The sequence below is a fragment of the Kryptolebias marmoratus genome, unplaced genomic scaffold, assembly GCF_001649575.2.
Source record: "Kryptolebias marmoratus isolate JLee-2015 unplaced genomic scaffold, ASM164957v2 Scaffold156, whole genome shotgun sequence".
Classification (NCBI taxonomy): Eukaryota; Metazoa; Chordata; class Actinopteri; order Cyprinodontiformes; family Rivulidae; genus Kryptolebias; species Kryptolebias marmoratus.
Window position 1 is genome coordinate 346 of NW_023665890.1, and position 10,376 is coordinate 10,721.

General features: G+C 41.1%; 1 long non-coding RNA gene across 1 annotated transcript; it reads right to left on the minus strand.

Moving 5' to 3' along the window:
• Nucleotides 1-385: 385 nt before the first annotated feature.
• Nucleotides 386-927, minus strand: LOC108229285. The gene is made up of 3 exons (XR_001808289.2): nt 864-927; nt 632-762; nt 386-487 (listed from the first exon to the last, which is right to left on the minus strand). It is a non-coding gene; the product is annotated as an uncharacterized LOC108229285 (long non-coding RNA).
• Nucleotides 928-10,376: the final 9,449 nt, after the last annotated feature.

Sequence of the window (10,376 nt, forward strand, 5' to 3'; positions counted from 1 at the left end):
ATTAGATCTGAAATTACATTATTTCCCTCAAGAGATCTAAGTCTTTGAAATATAATTTTACAACATTTATTATAAAAAGTAATTGGTCAAAGTCAGATTTGCTTTGTATTGATGGCTTGGAAAGATTCTGGTGAATGTTCTGTGTGACTAGAAAATAAGCTGGAAAACAAATATAACACAGAAGAATATATATAATACACAATAACTTAACAAGCAAGATAAGATTTGTTTACAGACACATGTTATATATGGGTGAAAGAACAGTGAAAAATATATTATTTTACTTGTGATATAATCCCTAATATATGAATAGGAAAATGTTTGCGGTGCAATACAATAACTGTCAACATAACGACTATAAGAAATATTCTCTCACCCTTGTTCCGCAGAAAAGATTGTAAGCAGAAAGCTCCCGTGTATAAAGTTTAGTCCTTGGTGGTTTAGGGAAGGACGTTTTTAGAGACTTTTTATAGTTTCCAATCCAGTTCTGAAAGACAGAAATAAAGAGCAAAACAACATAATAAAGTCACTTATTATATTATAGCCACTTTGATTATAGTTTCATATTAGATTACTTCTCTACAATAGAAATGCCAAAATGTATCTGTAGCAACAGCACGAATAAACGTACATCTATGACAACTGGTGCCAAACCAGTGGCCTCGGCTGCTGCGGCAATCATTGGTGAGCCCACACTAGTCATTCCGTCTTCAAACGCCGATCTGAGGGCTCCCTTTTGCTCCCTGGTAATAACTGTTCTCTCTTATCATGAAATAATCAAGACAAAGCAAATAAACATTGACAAAGATATTATTGAATACAACCACAAATTTTGTTCCATCTTCAAGGGCTGTTACACATACCTCTTCTTGACATTGGGCCTAAAGAAAAACAGAAAACGATAGCATGACTGTTAATAAAAAGAAGGTGTGTGCTGTATGAATATTTGCTTATCTGGTGCTTTTTGATGGAAAAAGTATGAAACTATGAGAGTGACCTATCCTATCCTATCATTCAGTCATTGTATAAAAATTAATTATTGTTCATCAGATGCTCATCAGATGATATGAAACAATTCAAAGACACGGACATCAAATCGCTGTGAGCACAACTATGTAAATTTATTCTAATAAGGTAAGTGGCCCACCTGCTCTAGCTAAAGCAACAATGTTCTGGTAAAACTGAGAATACTATTACCCAATGTATACTTCAATAACTGACACATAGGAACCTACAGTCTAACTGAATGTTAGTTACGTTATTCTTTTTAAAACGTGGCTTTGACGTTAGCATCACTTAAATTATACCAACGTCGCAAACACGTTAGCATCGCTTAATAACACAAAGGTAGCAAACAATTTTCAGGCTACACTAGCATAAAAAACGAAAGTAGCACATTTTCTTTATAATAACCATTTCTGTTAATGAGAAAACAATGTTAAAACTAATAAAATACAGTTTGGTAGTTACCTGGTTTCCATGTGACCTTGCTCCTGTTTGAAGTGAACTGGATGGATTCGTCATAAATAAAGTTTACACAAAAAAATAAGCTTCTGGTTTTGGACACAGGCGAAGTTGTCCGCGAACGCATATTATCAGGGATAGGAAGGCTAGAAACAAACCTTCTGACCTACTAGGAGGTACAGGCGGTGCAGTCTAAAGGCAAATTATGGGAGTGATAACTCTTAATAACGACCATTCAATGCAATGATAACATTCGAAGCGGGTGGCCCCGCAGCCTGCTGCTGCTGCTGAACAGGTGGGGAGCCCACCTGATGAGGCTGAAGCAGCAGAGGAGTTCGCTGCCGCGGCGGGGGAACCTGCTGCAGACGAGCCAGCGGAAGGTACTGTAAAAGATGGGAAAGGTTTGAAAATGAGTACATTGGGAAAGGATAGAAGCATGGTGTTGTGTGGTGATGGGGTGAATGGTGGTGGTGAGAGCAGGAGGAGGTGAGGGGTGATGAGGAGTACTTAGTGTGCGGAGATCAGGGAGAGAAAGGAGACCTGCAGTTGGATGGACAGAAAGAAGGGCAGAACAGTGCAGAGTCGGTTTGTGGAACTGGAGTGGAGAGAAAGACAGGTGAAACAGAAGAGGCGATGGAGTTGGAAGCTTCAACCCTGTTAAAGAGGCGAAGCAAAAGGAAGAATGTGGTGGCTGCTGTGCAGGCCAGTAAGCAGGCCAGTAAGCAGGCCAGTAAGCAGGCCAGTAAGCTGGCCAGTAAGCAGGCCAGTAAGCTGGCAGCAGAGAGGAAGGAGGTGTCAGACAGCAGCGACGCTGACAGCATTGAGATATCTCTGTCACAAATGAGTTGCAAAGAGCCTAGATACCCTGTAGAATCTTTTAAAACTTTTCTAAAAGAAACTAAAGGATTTAGGGCAATAAAAATTGAGTTTTTTTTCCTGATTTAAAATTGTTTTATTTCTCAGCAAGACACAGAGGTTTATAGATTAAAGAAAATTATGACCAAAGTTAGAAAACAACTGATTTAAACGATGCACACTAGCATTTTTTTTATAATCTTTTGGTATCTTAATTTTAGCTTCTTACTCAATATGGATTCTTTTAAAATAGCTTCTTTGAATCTTAATGGGGCAAGGGAGGCTGAAAAACGGGCTTTAATTTACCAAACATTGAACCAAAAGAGAATTGACGTTATTTATTTACAAGAAACTCACAGTGACTTTTTAACTGAAGCCAACTGGGGCAGAGAGTGGAGGGGGTGGGGGGTCATTTTAAGTCACGGCACCTCCCAGAGTCCAGGGGTGGGCTTCCTCTTTTCCAGATCTTTCACCCAAAACTCTTTAGAAGTTGAACACGTCTTTCACGGGAGGTGTCTTTTAGTCAAGACAAAGTTTGATCGTTTTAGTATAGTTTTTATTAATATTTATGCTCCTATCACCAATGCAGAGGAAAAAGCGAAAGGTTAGGTGATTGTGGGTCTGAGGATTATGTTTTTATAGGTGGGGATTTTAACTGCACTGAAAATGAGCTTTTAGACCGTAATCATGCGGAGCCGCATCCAGCGGCCCAGCATGCTCTGCGGCAGCTGGTCTCGTCTCATGGCCTGGTGGATGTATGGAGGAGGATGCACACAGGCTCCAGGCAGTACACATCGTCCCACGTTAAAGAAAACCGAATCCCTTTAGCTTGTCTTGATTATTTTTATTGTTTAAAACACCATTTTAACATGTTTAAAACATGCCAGATTTTACCGGTGGCTTTTACAGATCACTCGCAGCTTTTAGGTAATGTTTTTCTTAGAAACATTTTACCTGGAAGTGTTTACAGTCACTTTAACTCAGCTTTAACTTATGATCAGGGTTTTAAGGAGGTTTTAAGTTATTTTTGGACTGGTTTTAGACAGAGAAAGACTGATTTTATTTGTCTGAGACAGTGGTGGGACTATGGGAAAGTACAAGTAAAACTGCTGAGTCAGCAGCACACTCTCGATGTCACCCGTGACATTATCAGATCTATCAGAGATTTGGAGATGAATATCGTGGAATTGGAACAACTTAGTGAATCCACAGGAAATCGAGAGCACATTGAAGCTCTTAAATCTAAAAAGCTAACTTTAGCAAACCTGCTGGAAAATAAAGTCCAAGGTGTATTAGTAAGGTCCCGGATCCAAAACATCACGGAGATGAATGCTCCCTATAGCTTTTTTTTCAGCTTGGAGAGGAAGCACGGGCAGAGGAAGCTGATCCACTCGTTGCTGTCGGACACGGGGCGGCAACTGAGTGAACCAGGTCAGATCAGGAGGAGGGCTGTGGAGTTTTACCGTTCTCTGTTCCACAGTGAATATGAAGAGAATGAGGAACTGTTCAGGGAGTTCTGCAACGAACTACCCCAGGTCTCCAAGGAGACCAACACTGAGCTGGAGCGCCCTCTGGGGCTTCAGGAACTTCTCACAGCCCTCCTCAGCATGCAGGGCCAGAAGTCCCCGGGCATTGACGGGCTTACTGTAGAGTTCTACAGGGTCTACTGGGACATTCTGGGAAAAGACCTGCTAGACGTCTACAATGAAAGTCTGTTCACTGGTTCACTCCCCTTGTCTTCCCACAGGGCTGTCATTACCCTGCTGCCCAAAAAGGGGAACCTGTAGGACATTAAGAATTGGCGCCCTGTGTCCCTCCTCTGCACCGATTAAGATCCTCTCCAAGGCTCTGGCCACGAGGCTGGGAAGGGCTATGGAGCAGGGCTATGGAGCAGGTCATCCATCGGGATCAGACCTATTGCGTCCCTAGCAGGTCCATGGTAGATAACATCTACCTAATTCGGGACGTTTTGGAGGTCTCCGGTTCATTGGGTTTACAAACTGGCTTGATTTCACCAGATCAGGAAAAGGCATTTGACCGCATTGAACACGGCTTCCTCTGGAAAACCATGAGGAGGTTTGGGTTCAGCGAGGGTCTTATTGCCAAGATCCAGGTTCTGTACAGTGATATTGAGAGTGTGCTGAAGATCAACGGTAGCCTGTGTGCTCCTTTTCAGGTGTGTAGAGGCGTTTGACAGGCCTGCGCGCTCTCAGGAATGTCTACGCACTCTCCCTGGAACCCCTCCTTCAGAAAATACGCTCCAGTGTTTATGGTCTGGTTTTACCTGGTTTTAATAACAATACGGTTTTATCTGCCTACTCTGACGATGTTGTTGTTTTTATAAAAGACCAACAAGATGTCAGTATTTTAACCACAGAGAAGTTCTCTGGCTTGTCTGCTGTGAGGGTGAACTGGGGAAAGAGTGAAGCCCTGGCTGTGGGTGAGTGGTCTGTTGGGCTCCCAGTTCTCCCTCAGGGTCTTGTATGGAAGAAAGATGGTTTTAAATATCTTGGTGTGTTTTTAGGCAGTAAAGGTATTGCAAATAAAAACTGGGAAAACATTGAGCAAAAGATCAAGAATAAATTGTCAAAGTGGAAGTGGAAGTGGCTCCAAGTGGGAGCTGGTTTTTATAAACTTATTGCATCACAGCTGTGGCACAAGCTCTCTATTTTAGACCCACCATTTGGCCTGCTTGCAAAAATACAGTCAGAGATGGTAAACTTTTTCTGGAACAGTCTACATTGGGTGCCACAGTCTGTGTTGTTTTTACCAAGAGAGGAGGGGGGCCAGGGCCTCGTCCACCTGGCTAGTAGAGCAGCTACTTTTCGCCTACAGTTTCTTCAGAAGTACCTGACAGGATCTCCTGTATGGAGGGACGTGGCCAGCTGGATCCTCAGACGTGTCAATTTACTGGGGTTGGATGCTGTTCTGTTTTTAACTGATTTTAGTCTTTTAAATCTAAAGGGGTTGCCTCAGTTTTATCAGGGTGTTTTTAAATCCTGTGGTCATTCACAGGCGCATAACTCTCTGCATTGGTTTTTAGAAGAGCCTTTGGTCTCTGGGTCCAGACTGGATGTGTGTTGCGGCGCAATACCGGGGCTGTCAGAGGCGCTGTGCAGGTGCAAGATGATGACTGTGAAGCATCTGGTGGAGGCAGCTAGACCAGACTTTTCCAACACCCAGGCCGTTGCCTCTCTGCTGGGAGTCCGGTCCATTAGACTTGTGCAGCGCTTCCTGGACCTATTGAAAGAGAGGATGACGGCTGGAGGGAGGCGTCTCCTGCAGCTGCTCCACGAGGGAGACGACTCTGTATCAACAAAACCCTCTCTTCTTACTGCAGCTTCCCATTGCCTCCTTAAATCTGTGTTACTGGGAAACCTTCAAAATGTGAAGAAAAAAAACAGAAAGAGCTAATGAGAGAGGAGGACTAGTTCCTCCTGTTAGCATTTTGTTGTTTACCAAATAACATTAGCTATGATAACATATTATAATAAATGACCAAATAACCAAAATTATTGTTCAGTCTTACTTGTGAAAGGTAATCCTACGTGATATTAAATCCGGTCATAGCTGCTCACTTTGTGTTTACTCCTGTTGTCTCTTAGAGAGAGGAGAGATCCGCCCAACAGGGCGGCGACGGCGGATGCTCTCCGGGACGTAATGAGGCGTCTACATATTTATGTTTGTTCAATATCGATCAATCAGGACCAGATAATCCAGTCAGACTTATCAGCCATGGAGACTTACGTATTGTTTCGAGGCTCAAACTGCTGTTAAACATGTCCTCGATCAGTGGTTCTAGCGCCGCCATAGAATCCGCTACATGACCTGAACTGCTGCACAGAGCCACTTCCGGGTCACCTAAACCCGACCAAATTAATATTAAAATCAAATTCTGTCCTGCTGCCCATTTTTCGATTTTGTGTTTCCGATTTTAACCTAAAAGTGAAATATGAAAAACCAGACATATTTTCATTTTTGGTGTTATAATGAAAAACAAAAAACAAAATAACCAGTCCGTTTTTCATTATTTGATTTTTGATACTCAATTGAAAATGGAAAGAACGAATGATACACGGATTATCCTGTTAGCAGTGAGATAGCAGTCCTCCTCGGTTCAAACCGCTCACATGCTCCCTGCACACTTCAGTTGTCTCGATGACATTGGCGCCCCCTGCTGTCGAGGGGATGCCTAATTCTAAGCCTAATGCTGAAAGGTATCACGTGACTTTTGGCAGAAACTTGCCACAGTGTTAAAAAATGTTTCGTACGCGAGGAGAGGCAGTTTTGTCATTTTGTACCCGAGGATAGTTTTTAAATACTGAGTTTTTTTTGTGAAACATGTTTGATTTGCATGAAATTAGTTTTATTCGTGTGAAACTAGTTTTATTTGTGCGAAACACGTTTTTTTTCTTTTTGTGTGTGTGAGAGGGAGGTGCATGTGAAGTTTTTAAAGAAAAACAAGCTTAAAAAGCAATTTCAGTTAAAGGAATACTTTTGTAGTGTTTAAAATATTGAGTAATGTTTTACATGTGATGTAGCCAAAAAAAGAACCCTGAACAGTAAGGGGCACCACATACCAAGCACACAGAGAGAGAGAAACTCACTGAAACACTGGATTTTTAAATCAAACATTTAGATGTATGAATTTAACTGAAACTATAAAATAAATATATTTTTATTACTACAGCTGTTGCCTCCCAGCAAGAAGGTTGCAGGATGGCTTCCCGGCCTGGGGCCTTTCTAGGTGGAGTTTACATGTTCTCCCTGTGCACACGTGGGTTTACTCCAGGTACTCCGGTTTCCTCCCACAGACCAAAAACATGCATGTTAGGTTAATTGATGACTCTAAAATTGTCCCTAGGTGTGAGTGAGAGTGTGGATGGTTGTTTGTCTCGTTTGTCTCTATGTGGCCCTGCGATGGACTTGCGACCTGTCCAGGGTGTCCCCCGCCTCTCACACAGTGACTGCTGGAGATAAGCACCAGCTCCCAGCGACCCAAAATGAAGAAGCAGGTAAAGAAAATGGATGGATGGATGGATATTTTTATTACTGATTTGTAAAATTTATAAGATTTTGTAAATTGCTGTAACTAACTGAAAACACAAAGAGAAGCACTGAACTATTGGGTCTGAAATCTGTGATTATAAAACCAGAGCTTCAGTCACAGAGACTTTGGTTATATCTCTGAAATAATCAACGTTTCTGAAACTGAGTGCTGCTTATTAGACTACTGGCTCCTGGTAGTAGCCGAGAGTCATTAACAACACATCTCACTATATAATATGGGATTGTGCCAAACATTATATTCAAGATTTGACTAAAACAGGCAGCAGGCATTCCTTCAAGGAAGGCATGGCCTTTAATGTTTTAATATTACAACAACAGAAAACCAAAACATAACTACTAAGATTCTTGTGGAATAATATATCATATAATCATTATCCTAAGTTGCAGAATACAAATACATATCTCAGCTGGAATTAAAACTCCTGTAGAAAATCCACTGCAGTCATTTGAGCCACCACTGGGGGGCAGTACAGCTGCATATCAACTAGATGACGCAGCACTGAGCTTATGTAAAATGGTCTGTTTCTGAAAAAGATATTGACCAACATTTGCATCTTCTAACCCTCATGACTGATTTATTTTCAGACAAATAAAATAAAATAATTATTTTCCTCCTCATTGAAAGGTCTCTGCAAACCTGATGCTTTGCCTCAACACTTCTATAAATCCCTTTTACCCTAATCAGAGCTAGAGTGCTGCCTGAACAGGGAAATTAGTTCTGGCGGGGAATCGAGAATGGTCCATCTTCACACATATAGTTATTTTCCCTCCTCACAAATGATTAGCCTAATCAAGAAAAGCATTCAGAAGAAACCAACAATACCAAAAAAAGGTATTTTAATGCCATTCAAAAAGACAAACAAACAAGCAAACAGAAGCACTACATTAGACACTCCTCTGATAATGAGGAAGAAATATGGAACTTTAATCAAAAGTGGCAGTTATGAATTATTGTAATTCACCTCTTACCAACTTATTAGATTAACTGAAAACACAAATCATACAATATTTATGAGTGAATGTGCCTGAACACTCTGTCACAATTACACTGCAGGTTTCTATATTTTACTCAAACTAACTTTAATAATAACAACACAACATCAAAGAAGAAAACCAAAATGTTGATTTAATCAAAGAGAAAGGAATTCCACAGCTGCTCCAAGTGGCTCTTGGTTACTCTATAAGTCTGCAGATTGACAAGGAAGTAAAACCTCCACCCTAATTTGCCAGAAAGGAAGCGCACGCATACACCCGCACATTAGCTTGTTATCACCATATGCACGTGTTCTGATCAGTGCTAAAAAAAATTATTATCACCTACAGCCAAGGGAAAAGGTGGAACAATAGTGTTTTTATCATGCAATTTTGTTCTGTGTTGTTGCTGTTGTTACTCTTGTCACTGGATGGCACTGCTGTAATAGTATGGGGCAGAAGAGTGTTAGGAATGCAGAGGAAGAATGAGATTAAATCGTTCTCGATAATTGCACCTGACTGGGTAGCACATTGTAATGAAGTTTGGGAGTTTTAGTGGTTTGACTGTCCTTATTTCATTTACCATCACCACAGCAAAATTGGAGATGAAGAAGAGCGCTTCTTTACTGAGTTCACCGCCGTTCCTGCATCATGATGGTGAGCCTCCTATACTGTTTACAACATGGCAGAAAAGTACAACATTTAATGAAGCCATAGCTGAGCTGGAAAAAACATTTTGTCCCCAAAACTAACCTCAACATGTTAGACAATGTGTTCAATGTGCCGATGAAATTGTGAGTCAGTATGTTGCAGAGCTCAGAGCTCTGGCTGTGCAATGTTGCTTTGGAGTGATGGAAAAGAAAATTATCTGAGATCAGCAAATTGTAATGCCTATCTCAGAGCTGTGAAGGATAGGTTTGCTGCTGGAGGAGGACCTCACACTATATAAAGCTCTAAATATTACTTTTCAGTTAAAGATGCTACACTGCTCTCAACTGCTAGTACAGTCCCAACTGCACTGGTACAGCTAGCTAGTCAGCCATACAGGCCTCGTACCTATTGTGTGCATACAAGAAATATACTCTAAACCCTTTTTTGCCCTTGGTAAAAGTACACTTTACAACAGTGGGATACGCTTCACAAATAATCACCATCATCTACCATTCTTTCTAGCAAAGCTGTAGCTAAATCCAGAAGCCTCCCTCCTGTTCCTGGATGGTCGGTGCCTATAAATGACGTCCATCTTGTCAAACCCTTGCCAGTCCCTTTGGCTTCTTCCACTTTGTTCATTGTTGTCTTTGTTGGCCAGGTAATCAGTGTTTTGAACCCAACATTAGTTGAAAGAAAATAATAAAATAAACTTATTGTAAAATTTTCAAAAAAAACCCCCAAATTATACTACATTATTTTTTAAATAGGAACCACTGAAGTAAGCACTAGGGTGTTTTTGGCTTTTTCCGTGAGCCCCCTGATGTGTAACGTCCTCAGAGCCACTGAGGTTCACAGCATTCAGCCTTTCATAAGTGAATGGATGAATATCAGTACAATAAAGTTCAGTTCATTGAAATTAATTGTTAGAACTGGACAGAAAATACTTTTTTTTTTGTTTTTTTTTTTGGCTTCTCGAAAAATAGAAACCTTCCTCAAATTTGGATCCATAAGAATCCGTGTATGGTTTATTCTTTGGTTTTTTCGTTTCAAAATAAAATTACAAAAACAAAACAACTGTGCGTTTTTTTGTTTTTAAAATGAAATTAGAAAAACAGCAATTGCAAAAATAAAAAAGGGGTACGTTTTTGTTTTTTTTTTTTAAACTGCAATAGTTAAACCAAAGACAAGCTTTTATCCATCCATCCATCCATCCATCCATTGTGGAAGACAATGGGCAGCAGCCTAAGCAGGGAGACCCAGACCTCCCTCTCCCCAGCCACGTGGGCCAGCTCCTCCAGGAGAATCCCAAGGCGTTCCCAGGCCAGCCGAGAAACATAGTCCCTCCAGCGTGTCCTGGGTCTTCC